Source organism: Hyperolius riggenbachi, chromosome 2 (genome assembly GCF_040937935.1).
Source record: "Hyperolius riggenbachi isolate aHypRig1 chromosome 2, aHypRig1.pri, whole genome shotgun sequence".
Classification (NCBI taxonomy): Eukaryota; Metazoa; Chordata; class Amphibia; order Anura; family Hyperoliidae; genus Hyperolius; species Hyperolius riggenbachi.
Window position 1 is genome coordinate 155081664 of NC_090647.1, and position 9697 is coordinate 155091360.

General features: G+C 60.3%; 3 non-coding genes and 44 pseudogenes across 3 annotated transcripts; all 47 read right to left on the reverse strand.

Moving 5' to 3' along the window:
• Window positions 1–4: 4 nt before the first annotated feature.
• LOC137553383 (5S ribosomal RNA) lies at window positions 5–122 on the reverse strand (annotated as a pseudogene).
• An 82-nt stretch (window positions 123–204) lies between these two features.
• Window positions 205–323, reverse strand: LOC137556846 (5S ribosomal RNA). Its single transcript, XR_011029484.1, has one exon. It is a non-coding gene; the product is annotated as a 5S ribosomal RNA (ribosomal RNA).
• Window positions 324–407: 84 nt separating this feature from the next.
• On the reverse strand, window positions 408–525 carry LOC137553949 (5S ribosomal RNA; annotated as a pseudogene).
• Window positions 526–609: 84 nt separating this feature from the next.
• Window positions 610–727, reverse strand: LOC137552532 (5S ribosomal RNA; annotated as a pseudogene).
• Window positions 728–811: 84 nt separating this feature from the next.
• On the reverse strand, window positions 812–929 carry LOC137552697 (5S ribosomal RNA; annotated as a pseudogene).
• An 84-nt stretch (window positions 930–1013) lies between these two features.
• Window positions 1014–1131, reverse strand: LOC137550939 (5S ribosomal RNA; annotated as a pseudogene).
• An 84-nt stretch (window positions 1132–1215) lies between these two features.
• Window positions 1216–1333, reverse strand: LOC137550377 (5S ribosomal RNA; annotated as a pseudogene).
• Window positions 1334–1417: 84 nt separating this feature from the next.
• On the reverse strand, window positions 1418–1535 carry LOC137550378 (5S ribosomal RNA; annotated as a pseudogene).
• An 84-nt stretch (window positions 1536–1619) lies between these two features.
• On the reverse strand, window positions 1620–1737 carry LOC137551792 (5S ribosomal RNA; annotated as a pseudogene).
• Window positions 1738–1821: 84 nt separating this feature from the next.
• LOC137551021 (5S ribosomal RNA) lies at window positions 1822–1939 on the reverse strand (annotated as a pseudogene).
• An 84-nt stretch (window positions 1940–2023) lies between these two features.
• On the reverse strand, window positions 2024–2141 carry LOC137552702 (5S ribosomal RNA; annotated as a pseudogene).
• An 85-nt stretch (window positions 2142–2226) lies between these two features.
• On the reverse strand, window positions 2227–2344 carry LOC137550380 (5S ribosomal RNA; annotated as a pseudogene).
• Window positions 2345–2427: 83 nt separating this feature from the next.
• Window positions 2428–2546, reverse strand: LOC137548819 (5S ribosomal RNA). Its single transcript, XR_011026747.1, has one exon. It is a non-coding gene; the product is annotated as a 5S ribosomal RNA (ribosomal RNA).
• An 84-nt stretch (window positions 2547–2630) lies between these two features.
• LOC137550828 (5S ribosomal RNA) lies at window positions 2631–2748 on the reverse strand (annotated as a pseudogene).
• Window positions 2749–2832: 84 nt separating this feature from the next.
• Window positions 2833–2950, reverse strand: LOC137550669 (5S ribosomal RNA; annotated as a pseudogene).
• Window positions 2951–3034: 84 nt separating this feature from the next.
• Window positions 3035–3152, reverse strand: LOC137553909 (5S ribosomal RNA; annotated as a pseudogene).
• Window positions 3153–3236: 84 nt separating this feature from the next.
• On the reverse strand, window positions 3237–3354 carry LOC137553910 (5S ribosomal RNA; annotated as a pseudogene).
• Window positions 3355–3438: 84 nt separating this feature from the next.
• On the reverse strand, window positions 3439–3556 carry LOC137554532 (5S ribosomal RNA; annotated as a pseudogene).
• An 84-nt stretch (window positions 3557–3640) lies between these two features.
• Window positions 3641–3758, reverse strand: LOC137549979 (5S ribosomal RNA; annotated as a pseudogene).
• Window positions 3759–3842: 84 nt separating this feature from the next.
• Window positions 3843–3960, reverse strand: LOC137554177 (5S ribosomal RNA; annotated as a pseudogene).
• Window positions 3961–4044: 84 nt separating this feature from the next.
• LOC137550381 (5S ribosomal RNA) lies at window positions 4045–4162 on the reverse strand (annotated as a pseudogene).
• An 84-nt stretch (window positions 4163–4246) lies between these two features.
• On the reverse strand, window positions 4247–4364 carry LOC137552703 (5S ribosomal RNA; annotated as a pseudogene).
• Window positions 4365–4448: 84 nt separating this feature from the next.
• LOC137550382 (5S ribosomal RNA) lies at window positions 4449–4566 on the reverse strand (annotated as a pseudogene).
• An 83-nt stretch (window positions 4567–4649) lies between these two features.
• LOC137548831 (5S ribosomal RNA) lies at window positions 4650–4768 on the reverse strand. Its single transcript, XR_011026748.1, has one exon. It is a non-coding gene; the product is annotated as a 5S ribosomal RNA (ribosomal RNA).
• Window positions 4769–4852: 84 nt separating this feature from the next.
• On the reverse strand, window positions 4853–4970 carry LOC137550829 (5S ribosomal RNA; annotated as a pseudogene).
• Window positions 4971–5054: 84 nt separating this feature from the next.
• Window positions 5055–5172, reverse strand: LOC137550670 (5S ribosomal RNA; annotated as a pseudogene).
• An 84-nt stretch (window positions 5173–5256) lies between these two features.
• Window positions 5257–5374, reverse strand: LOC137553911 (5S ribosomal RNA; annotated as a pseudogene).
• An 84-nt stretch (window positions 5375–5458) lies between these two features.
• LOC137553912 (5S ribosomal RNA) lies at window positions 5459–5576 on the reverse strand (annotated as a pseudogene).
• An 84-nt stretch (window positions 5577–5660) lies between these two features.
• On the reverse strand, window positions 5661–5778 carry LOC137552413 (5S ribosomal RNA; annotated as a pseudogene).
• An 84-nt stretch (window positions 5779–5862) lies between these two features.
• Window positions 5863–5980, reverse strand: LOC137549980 (5S ribosomal RNA; annotated as a pseudogene).
• An 84-nt stretch (window positions 5981–6064) lies between these two features.
• LOC137554179 (5S ribosomal RNA) lies at window positions 6065–6182 on the reverse strand (annotated as a pseudogene).
• Window positions 6183–6266: 84 nt separating this feature from the next.
• On the reverse strand, window positions 6267–6384 carry LOC137550383 (5S ribosomal RNA; annotated as a pseudogene).
• An 84-nt stretch (window positions 6385–6468) lies between these two features.
• LOC137550830 (5S ribosomal RNA) lies at window positions 6469–6586 on the reverse strand (annotated as a pseudogene).
• Window positions 6587–6670: 84 nt separating this feature from the next.
• Window positions 6671–6788, reverse strand: LOC137552213 (5S ribosomal RNA; annotated as a pseudogene).
• Window positions 6789–6872: 84 nt separating this feature from the next.
• Window positions 6873–6990, reverse strand: LOC137550384 (5S ribosomal RNA; annotated as a pseudogene).
• An 84-nt stretch (window positions 6991–7074) lies between these two features.
• Window positions 7075–7192, reverse strand: LOC137552368 (5S ribosomal RNA; annotated as a pseudogene).
• Window positions 7193–7276: 84 nt separating this feature from the next.
• Window positions 7277–7394, reverse strand: LOC137550385 (5S ribosomal RNA; annotated as a pseudogene).
• An 84-nt stretch (window positions 7395–7478) lies between these two features.
• Window positions 7479–7596, reverse strand: LOC137550386 (5S ribosomal RNA; annotated as a pseudogene).
• Window positions 7597–7680: 84 nt separating this feature from the next.
• LOC137551912 (5S ribosomal RNA) lies at window positions 7681–7798 on the reverse strand (annotated as a pseudogene).
• An 84-nt stretch (window positions 7799–7882) lies between these two features.
• LOC137553202 (5S ribosomal RNA) lies at window positions 7883–8000 on the reverse strand (annotated as a pseudogene).
• An 84-nt stretch (window positions 8001–8084) lies between these two features.
• On the reverse strand, window positions 8085–8202 carry LOC137553151 (5S ribosomal RNA; annotated as a pseudogene).
• Window positions 8203–8286: 84 nt separating this feature from the next.
• On the reverse strand, window positions 8287–8404 carry LOC137552081 (5S ribosomal RNA; annotated as a pseudogene).
• Window positions 8405–8690: 286 nt separating this feature from the next.
• LOC137550387 (5S ribosomal RNA) lies at window positions 8691–8808 on the reverse strand (annotated as a pseudogene).
• An 84-nt stretch (window positions 8809–8892) lies between these two features.
• LOC137552974 (5S ribosomal RNA) lies at window positions 8893–9010 on the reverse strand (annotated as a pseudogene).
• Window positions 9011–9094: 84 nt separating this feature from the next.
• On the reverse strand, window positions 9095–9212 carry LOC137550388 (5S ribosomal RNA; annotated as a pseudogene).
• Window positions 9213–9296: 84 nt separating this feature from the next.
• On the reverse strand, window positions 9297–9414 carry LOC137551031 (5S ribosomal RNA; annotated as a pseudogene).
• Window positions 9415–9498: 84 nt separating this feature from the next.
• On the reverse strand, window positions 9499–9616 carry LOC137553642 (5S ribosomal RNA; annotated as a pseudogene).
• Window positions 9617–9697: the final 81 nt, after the last annotated feature.

A 9697-nucleotide genomic window follows, 5' to 3' on the forward strand; every position in this document is an offset into this window, starting at 1 on the left:
AAACGCCTGCAGCACCTGGGGTTCACAGCCAGTCTCCCATGCAGCTACTAACCAGGCCTGAAGCCGCTTAGCTTCCGCAATCTGACGAGAGCGGGCGCTTTCGGCTTAGTGTGGCCGCAGGCAAACTCCTAGGCGCCGTTTCGGCGCCTTGAAGGTGAGGCTTCCCACGCGTGCTCATAGCCATTGGGCCTCAAACCCAAAAAAAGCCTGCAGCACCTGGGGTTCACAGCCGGTCTCCCATGCAGCTACTAACCAGGCCTGAAGCCGCTTAGCTTCCGCGATCTGACGAGAGCGGGCGCTTTCGGCTTAGTGTGGCCGCAGGTAAACTCCAAGGCCCCGTTTCGGCGCCTTGAAGGTGAGGCTTCCCACGCGTGCTCATAGCCATTGGGCCTCAAACCCCAAAAAACACCTGCAGCACCTGGGGTTCACAGCCAGTCTCCCATGCAGCTACTAACCAGGCCTGAAGCCGCTTAGCTTCCGCGATCTGACGAGAGTGGGCGCTTTCGGCTTAGTGTGGCCGCAGGCAAACTCCAAGGCGCCGTTTCGGCGCCTTGAAGGTGAGGCTTCCCACGCGTGCTCATAGCCATTGGGCCTCAAACCCAAACAAACACCTGCAGCACCTGGGGTTCACAGCCGGTCTCCCATGCAGCTACTAACCAGGCCTGAAGCCGCTTAGCTTCCGCGATCTGACGAGAGCGGGCGCTTTCGGCTTAGTGGGGCCGCAGGCAAACTCCAAGGCGCCGTTTCGGCGCCTTGAAGGTGAGGCTTCCCACGCGTGCTCATAGCCATTGGGCCTCAAACCCAAAAAAACGCCTGCAGCACCTGGGGTTCACAGCCGGTCTCCCATGCAGCTACTAACCAGGCCTGAAGCCACTTAGCTTCCGCGATCTGACGAGAGCGGGCGCTTTCGGCTTAGTGTGGCCACAGGCAAACTCCAAGGCGCCGTTTCGGCGCCTTGAAGGTGAGGCTTCCCACGCGTGCTCATAGCCATTGGGCCTCAAACCCAAAAAAATGCCTGCAGCACCTGGGGTTAACAGCCGGTCTCCCATGCAGCTACTAACCAGGCCTGAAGCCGCTTAGCTTCCGCGATCTGACGAGAGCGGGCGCTTTCGGCTTAGTGTGGCCGCAGGCAAACTCCAAGGCGCCGTTTCGGCGCCTTGAAGGTGAGGCTTCCCACGCGTGCTCATAGCCATTGGGCCTCAAACCCAAAAAAACGCCTGCAGCACCTGGGGTTCACAGCCGGTCTCCCATGCAGCTACTAACCAGGCCTGAAGCCGCTTAGCTTCCGCGATCTGACGAGAGCGGGCGCTTTCGGCTTAGTGTGGCCGCAGGCAAACTCCAAGGCGCCGTTTCGGCGCCTTGAAGGTGAGGCTTCCCACGCGTGCTCATAGCCATTGGGCCTCAAACCCAAAAAAACGCCTGCAGCACCTGGGGTTCACAGCCGGTCTCCCATGCAGCTACTAACCAGGCCTGAAGCCGCTTAGCTTCCGCGATCTGACGAGAGCGGGCGCTTTCGGCTTAGTGTGGCCGCAGGCAAACTCCAAGGCGCCGTTTCGGCGCCTTGAAGGTGAGGTTTCCCACGCGTGCTCATAGCCATTGGGCCTCAAACCCAAAAAAACGCCTGCAGCACCTGGGGTTCACAGCCGGTCTCCCATGCAGCTACTAACCAGGCCTGAAGCCGCTTAGCTTCCGCGATCTGACGAGAGCAGGCGCTTTCGGCTTAGTGTGGCCGCAGGCAAACTCCAAGGCGCCGTTTCGGCGCCTTGAAGGTGAGGCTTCCCACGCGTGCTCATAGCCATTGGGCCTCAAACCCCAAAAAACGCCTGCAGCACCTGGCGTTCACAGCCGGTCTCCCATGCAGCTACTAACCAGGCCTGAAGCCGCTTAGCTTCCGCGATCTGACGAGAGCGGGCGCTTTCGGCTTAGTGTGGCCGCAGGCAAACTCCAAGGCGCCGTTTCGGCGCCTTGAAGGTGAGGCTTCCCACGCGTGCTCATAGCCATTGGGCCTCAAACCCAAAAAAACGCCTGCAGCACCTGGGGTTCACAGCCGGTCTCCCATGCAGCTACTAACCAGGCCTGAAGCCGCTTAGCTTCCGCGATCTGACGAGAGCGGGCGCTTTCGGCTTAGTGTGCCCGCAGGCAAACTCCAAGGCGCCGTTTCGGCGCCTTGAAGGTGAGGCTTCCCACGCGTGCTCATAGCCATTGGGCCTCAAACCCAAAAAAAACGCCTGCAGCACCTGGGGTTCACAGCCGGTCTCCCATGCAGCTACTAACCAGGCCTGAAGCCGCTTAGCTTCCGCGATCTGACGAGAGCGGGCGCTTTCGGCTTAGTGTGGCCGCAGGCAAACTCCAAGGCGCCGTTTCGGCGCCTTGAAGGTGAGGCTTCCCACGCGTGCTCATAGCCATTGGGCCTCAAACCCAAAAAAATGCCTGCAGCACCTGGGGTTCACAGCCGGTCTCCCATGCAGCTACTAACCAGGCCTGAAGCCGCTTAGCTTCCGCGATCTGACGAGAGCGGGCGCTTTCGGCTTAGTGTGGCCGCAGGCAAACTCCAAAGCGCCGTTTCGGCGCCTTGAAGGTGAGGCTTCCCACGCGTACTCATAGCCATTGGGCCTCAAACCCAAAAAAACACCTGCAGCACCTGGGGTTCACAGCCGGTCTCCCATGCAGCTACTAACCAGGCCTGAAGCCGCTTAGCTTCCGCGATCTGACGAGAGCGGGCGCTTTCGGCTTAGTGTGGCCGCAGGCAAACTCCAAGGCGCCGTTTCGGCGCCTTGAAGGTGAGGCTTCCCACGCGTGCTCATAGCCATTGGGCCTCAAACCCCAAAAAACGCCTGCAGCACCTGGCGTTCACAGCCGGTCTCCCATGCAGCTACTAACCAGGCCTGAAGCCGCTTAGCTTCCGCGATCTGACGAGAGCGGGCGCTTTCGGCTTAGTGTGGCCGCAGGAAAACTCCAAGGCGCCGTTTCGGCGCCTTGAAGGTGAGGCTTCCCACGCGTGCTCATAGCCATTGGGCCTCAAACCCAAAAAAACGCCTGCAGCACCTGGGGTTCACAGCCGGTCTCCCATGCAGCTACTAACCAGGCCTGAAACCGCTTAGCTTCCGCGGTCTGACAAGAGCGGGCGCTTTCGGCTTAGTGTGGCCACAGGCAAACTCCAAGGCGCCGTTTCGGCGCCTTGAAGGTGAGGCTTCCCACGCGTGCTCATAGCCATTGGGCCTCAAACCCAAAAAAACGCCTGCAGCACCTGGGGTTCACAGCCGGTCTCCCATGCAGCTACTAACCAGGCCTGAAACCGCTTAGCTTCCGCGGTCTGACAAGAGCGGGCGCTTTCGGCTTAGTGTGGCCACAGGCAAACTCCAAGGCGCCGTTTCGGCGCCTTGAAGGTGAGGCTTCCCACGCGTGCTCATAGCCATTGGGCCTCAAACCCAAAAAAACACCTGCAGCACCTGGGGTTCACAGCCAGTCTCCCATGCAGCTACTAACCAGGCCTGAAGCCGCGTAGCTTCCGCGATCTGACGAGAGTGGGCGCTTTCGGCTTAGTGTGGCCGCAGGCAAACTCCAAGGCGCCGTTCCGGCGCCTTGAAGGTGAGGCTTCCCACGCGTGCTCATAGCCATTGGGCCTCAAACCCAAAAAAACGCCTGCAGCACCTGGGGTTCACAGCCGGTCTCCCATGCAGCTACTAATCAGGCCTAAAGCCGCTTAGCTTCCGCGATCTGACGAGAGCGGGCGCTTTCGGCTTAGTGTGGCCGCAGGCAAACTCCAAGGCGCCGTTTCGGCGCCTTGAAGGTGAGGCTTCCCACGCGTGCTCATAGCCATTGGGCCTCAAACCCAAAAAAACGCCTGCAGCACCTGGGGTTCACAGCCGGTCTCCCATGCAGCTACTAACCAGGCCTGAAGCTGCTTAGCTTCCGCGATCTGACGAGAGCGGGCGCTTTCGGCTTAGTGTGGGCACAGGCAAACTCCAAGGCGCCGTTTCGGCGCCTTGAAGGTGAGGCTTCCCACGCGTGCTCATAGCCATTGGGCCTCAAACCCAAAAAAACGCCTGCAGCACCTGGGGTTCACAGCCGGTCTCCCATGCAGCTACTAACCAGGCCTGAAGCCGCTTAGCTTCCGCGATCTGACGAGAGCGGGCGCTTTCGGCTTAGTGTGGCCGCAGGCAAACTCCAAGGCGCCGTTTCGGCGCCTTGAAGGTGAGGCTTCCCACGCGTGCTCATAGCCATTGGGCCTCAAACCCAAAAAAACGCCTGCAGCACCTGGGGTTCACAGCCGGTCTCCCATGCAGCTACTAACCAGGCCTGAAGCCGCTTAGCTTCCGCGATCTGACGAGAGCGGGCGCTTTCGGCTTAGTGTGCCCGCAGGCAAACTCCAAGGCGCCGTTTCGGCGCCTTGAAGGTGAGGCTTCCCACGCGTGCTCATAGCCATTGGGCCTCAAACCCAAAAAAACGCCTGCAGCACCTGGGGTTCACAGCCGGTCTCCCATGCAGCTACTAACCAGGCCTGAAGCCGCTTAGCTTCCGCGATCTGACGAGAGCGGGCGCTTTCGGCTTAGTGTGGCCGCAGGCAAACTCCAAGGCGCCGTTTCGGCGCCTTGAAGGTGAGGCTTCCCACGCGTGCTCATAGCCATTGGGCCTCAAACCCAAAAAAATGCCTGCAGCACCTGGGGTTCACAGCCGGTCTCCCATGCAGCTACTAACCAGGCCTGAAGCCGCTTAGCTTCCGCGATCTGACGAGAGCGGGCGCTTTCGGCTTAGTGTGGCCGCAGGCAAACTCCAAAGCGCCGTTTCGGCGCCTTGAAGGTGAGGCTTCCCACGCGTACTCATAGCCATTGGGCCTCAAACCCAAAAAAACACCTGCAGCACCTGGGGTTCACAGCCGGTCTCCCATGCAGCTACTAACCAGGCCTGAAGCCGCTTAGCTTCCGCGATCTGACGAGAGCGGGCGCTTTCGGCTTAGTGTGGCCGCAGGCAAACTCCAAGGCGCCGTTTCGGCGCCTTGAAGGTGAGGCTTCCCACGCGTGCTCATAGCCATTGGGCCTCAAACCCCAAAAAACGCCTGCAGCACCTGGCGTTCACAGCCGGTCTCCCATGCAGCTACTAACCAGGCCTGAAGCCGCTTAGCTTCCGCGATCTGACGAGAGCGGGCGCTTTCGGCTTAGTGTGGCCGCAGGAAAACTCCAAGGCGCCGTTTCGGCGCCTTGAAGGTGAGGCTTCCCACGCGTGCTCATAGCCATTGGGCCTCAAACCCAAAAAAACGCCTGCAGCACCTGGGGTTCACAGCCGGTCTCCCATGCAGCTACTAACCAGGCCTGAAACCGCTTAGCTTCCGCGGTCTGACAAGAGCGGGCGCTTTCGGCTTAGTGTGGCCACAGGCAAACTCCAAGGCGCCGTTTCGGCGCCTTGAAGGTGAGGCTTCCCACGCGTGCTCATAGCCATTGGGCCTCAAACCCAAAAAAACGCCTGCAGCACCTGGGGTTCACAGCCGGTCTCCCATGCAGCTACTAACCAGGCCTGAAACCGCTTAGCTTCCGCGGTCTGACAAGAGCGGGCGCTTTCGGCTTAGTGTGGCCACAGGCAAACTCCAAGGCGCCGTTTCGGCGCCTTGAAGGTGAGGCTTCCCACGCGTGCTCATAGCCATTGGGCCTCAAACCCAAAAAAACACCTGCAGCACCTGGGGTTCACAGCCAGTCTCCCATGCAGCTACTAACCAGGCCTGAAGCCGCTTAGCTTCCGCGATCTGACGAGAGCGGGCGCTTTCGGCTTAGTGTGGCCGCAGGCAAACTCCAAGGCGCCGTTCCGGCGCCTTGAAGGTGAGGCTTCCCACGCGTGCTCATAGCCATTGGGCCTCAAACCCAAAAAAACGCCTGCAGCACCTGGGGTTCACAGCCGGTCTCCCATGCAGCTACTAATCAGGCCTAAAGCCGCTTAGCTTCCGCGATCTGACGAGAGCGGGCGCTTTCGGCTTAGTGTGGCCGCAGGCAAACTCCAAGGCGCCGTTTCGGCGCCTTGAAGGTGAGGCTTCCCACGCGTGCTCATAGCCATTGGGCCTCAAACCCAAAAAAACGCCTGCAGCACCTGGGGTTCACAGCCGGTCTCCCATGCAGCTACTAACCAGGCCTGAAGCTGCTTAGCTTCCGCGATCTGACGAGAGCGGGCGCTTTCGGCTTAGTGTGGGCACAGGCAAACTCCAAGGCGCCGTTTCGGCGCCTTGAAGGTGAGGCTTCCCACGCGTGCTCATAGCCATTGGGCCTCAAACCCAAAAAAACGCCTGCAGCACCTGGGGTTCACAGCCGGTCTCCCATGCAGCTACTAACCAGGCCTGAAGCCGCTTAGCTTCCGCGATCTGACGAGAGCGGGCGCTTTCGGCTTAGTGTGGCCGCAGGCAAACTCCAAGGCGCCGTTTCGGCTCCTTGAAGGTGAGGCTTCCCACGCGTGCTCATAGCCATTGGGCCTCAAACCCAAAAAAACACCTGCAGCACCTGGGGTTCACAGCCGGTCTCCCATGCAGCTACTAACCAGGCCTGAAGCCGCTTAGCTTCCGCGATCTGACGAGAGCGGGCGCTTTCGGCTTAGTGTGGCCGCAGGCAAACTCCAAGGCGCCGTTTCGGCGCCTTGAAGGTGAGGCTTCCCACGCGTGCTCATAGCCATTGGGCCTCAAACCCCAAAAAACGCCTGCAGCACCTGGGGTTCACAGCCGGTCTCCCATGCAGCTACTAACCAGGCCTGAAGCCGCTTAGCTTCCGCGATCTGACGAGAGCGGACGCTTTCGGCTTAGTGTGGCCGCAGGCAAACTCCAAGGCGCCATTTCGGCGCCTTGAAGGTGAGGCTTCCCATGCGTGCTCATAGCCATTGGGCCTCAAACCCAAAAAAACGCCTGCAGCACCTGGGGTTCACAGCCGGTCTCCCATGCAGCTACTAACCAGGCCTGAAGCCGCTTAGCTTCCGCGATCTGACGAGAGCGGGCGCTTTCGGCTTAGTGTGGCCGCAGGCAAACTCCAAGGCGCCGTTTCGGCGCCTTGAAGGTGAGGCTTCCCACGCGTGCTCATAGCCATTGGGCCTCAAACCCAAAAAAACGCCTGCAGCACCTGGGGTTCACAGCCGGTCTCCCATGCAGCTACTAACCAGGCCTGAAGCCGCTTAGCTTCCGCAATCTGACGAGAGCGGGCGCTTTCGGCTTAGTGTGGCCGCAGGCAAACTCCAAGGCGCCGTTTCGGCGCCTTGAAGGTGAGGCTTCCCACGCGTGCTCATAGCCATTGGGCCTCAAACCCAAAAAAACGCCTGCAGCACCTGGGGTTCACAGCCGGTCTCCCATGCAGCTACTAACCAGGCCTGAAGCCGCTTAGCTTCCGCGATCTGACGAGAGCGGGCGCTTTCGGCTTAGTGTGGCCGCAGGCAAACTCCAAGGCGCCGTTTCGGCGCCTTGAAGGTGAGGCTTCCCACGCGTGCTCATAGCCATTGGGCCTCAAACCCAAAAAAACGCCTGCAGCACCTGGGGTTCACAGCCGGTCTCCCATGCAGCTACTAACCAGGCCTGAAGCCGCTTAGCTTCCGCGATCTGACGAGAGCGGGCGCTTTCGGCTTAGTGTGGCCGCAGGCAAACTCCAAGGCGCCGTTTCGGCGCCTTGAAGGTGAGGCTTCCCACGCGTGCTCATAGCCATTGGGCCTCAAACCCAAAAAAACGCCTGCAGCACCTGGGGTTCACAGCCGGTCTCCCATGCAGCTACTAACCAGGCCTGAAGCCACTTAGCTTCCGCGATCTGACGAGAGCGGGCGCTTTCGGCTTAGTGTGGCCGCAGGCAAACTCCAAAGCGCCGTTTCGGCGCCTTGAAGGTGAGGCTTCCCACGCGTGCTCATAGCCATTGGGCCTCAAACCCAAAAAAACGCCTGCAGCACCTGGGGTTCACAGCCGGTCTCCCATGCAGCTACTAACCAGGCCTGAAGCCGCTTAGCTTCCACGATCTGACGAGAGCAGGCGCTTTCGGCTTAGTGTGGCCGCAGGCAAACTCCAAGGCGCCGTTTCGGCGCCTTGAAGGTGAGGCTTCCCACGCGTGCTCATAGCCATTGGGCCTCAAACCCAAAAAAACGCCTGCAGCACCTGGGGTTCACAGCCGGTCTCCCATGCAGCTACTAACCAGGCCTGAAGCCGCTTAGCTTCCGCAATCTGACGAGAGCGGGCGCTTTCGGCTTAGTGTTGCCGCAGGCAAACTCCAAGGCGCCGTTTCGGCGCCTTGAAGGTGAGGCTTCCCACGCGTGCTCATAGCCATTGGGCCTCAAACCCAAAAAAACGCCTGCAGCACCTGGGGTTCACAGCCAGTCTCCCATGCAGCTACTAACCAGGCCTGAAGCCGCTTAGCTTCCGCGATCTGACGAGAGCGGGCGCTTTCGGCTTAGTGTGGCCGCAGGCAAACTCTAAAGCGCCGTTTCGGCGCCTTGAAGGTGAGGCTTCCCACGCGTGCTCATAGCCATTGGGCCTCAAACCCAAAAAAACACCTGCAGCACCTGGGGTTCACAGCCGGTCTCCCATGCAGCTACTAACCAGGGCTGAAGCTGCTTAGCTTCCGCAACCTGACGAGAGCGGGCGCTTTCGGCTTAGTGTGGCCACAGGCAAACTCCAAGGCGCCGTTTCGGCGCCTTGAAGGTGAGGCTTCCCACGCGTGCTCATAGCCATTGGGCCTCAAACCCAAAAAAACGCCTGCAGCACCTGGGGTTCACAGCCGGTCTCCCATGCAGCTACTAACCAGGCCTGAAGCCGCTTAGCTTCCGCGATCTGACGAGAGCGGGCGCTTTCGGCTTAGTGTGGCCGCAGGCAAACTCCAAGCCGCCGTTTCGGCGCCTTGAAGGTGAGGCTTCCCACGCGTGCTCATAGCCATTGGGCCTCAAACCCAAAAAAACGCCTGCAGCACCTGGGGTTCACAGCCGGTCTCCCATGCAGCTACTAACCAGGCCTGAAGCCGCTTAGCTTCCGCGATTTGACGAGAGCGGGCGCTTTCGGCTTAGTGTGGCCGCAGGCAAACTCCAAGGCGCCGTTTCGGCGCCTTGAAGGTGAGGCTTCCCACGCGTGCTCATAGCCATTGGGCCTCAAACCCAAAAAAACGCCTGCAGCACCTGGGGTTCACAGCCGGTCTCCCATGCAGCTACTAACCAGGCCTGAAGCCGCTTAGCTTCCGCGATCTGACGAGAGCGGGCGCTTTCGGCTTAGTGTGGCCGCAGGCAACCTCCAAGGCGCCGTTTCGGCGCCTTGAAGGTGAGGCTTCCCACGCGTGCTCATAGCCATTGGGCCTCAAACCCAAAAAAACGCCTGCAGCACCTGGGGTTCACAGCCGGTCTCCCATGCAGCTACTAATCAGGCCTGAAGCCGCTTAGCTTCCGCGATCTGACGAGAGCGGGCGCTTTCGGCTTAGTGTGGCCGCAGGCAAACTCCTAGGCGCCGTTTTGGCGCCTTGAAGGTGAGGCTTCCCACGCGTGCTCATAGCCATTGGGCCTCAAACCCAAAAAAACGCCTGCAGCACCTGGGGTTCACAGCCGGTCTCCCATGCAGCTATTAACCAGGCCTGAAGCCGCTTAGCTTCCGCAATCTGACGAGAGCGGGCGCTTTCGGCTTAGTGTGGCCGCAGGCAAACTTCAAGGCGCCGTTTCGGCGCCTTGAAGGTGAGGCTTCCCACGCGTGCTCATAGCCATTGGGCCTCAAACCCAAAAA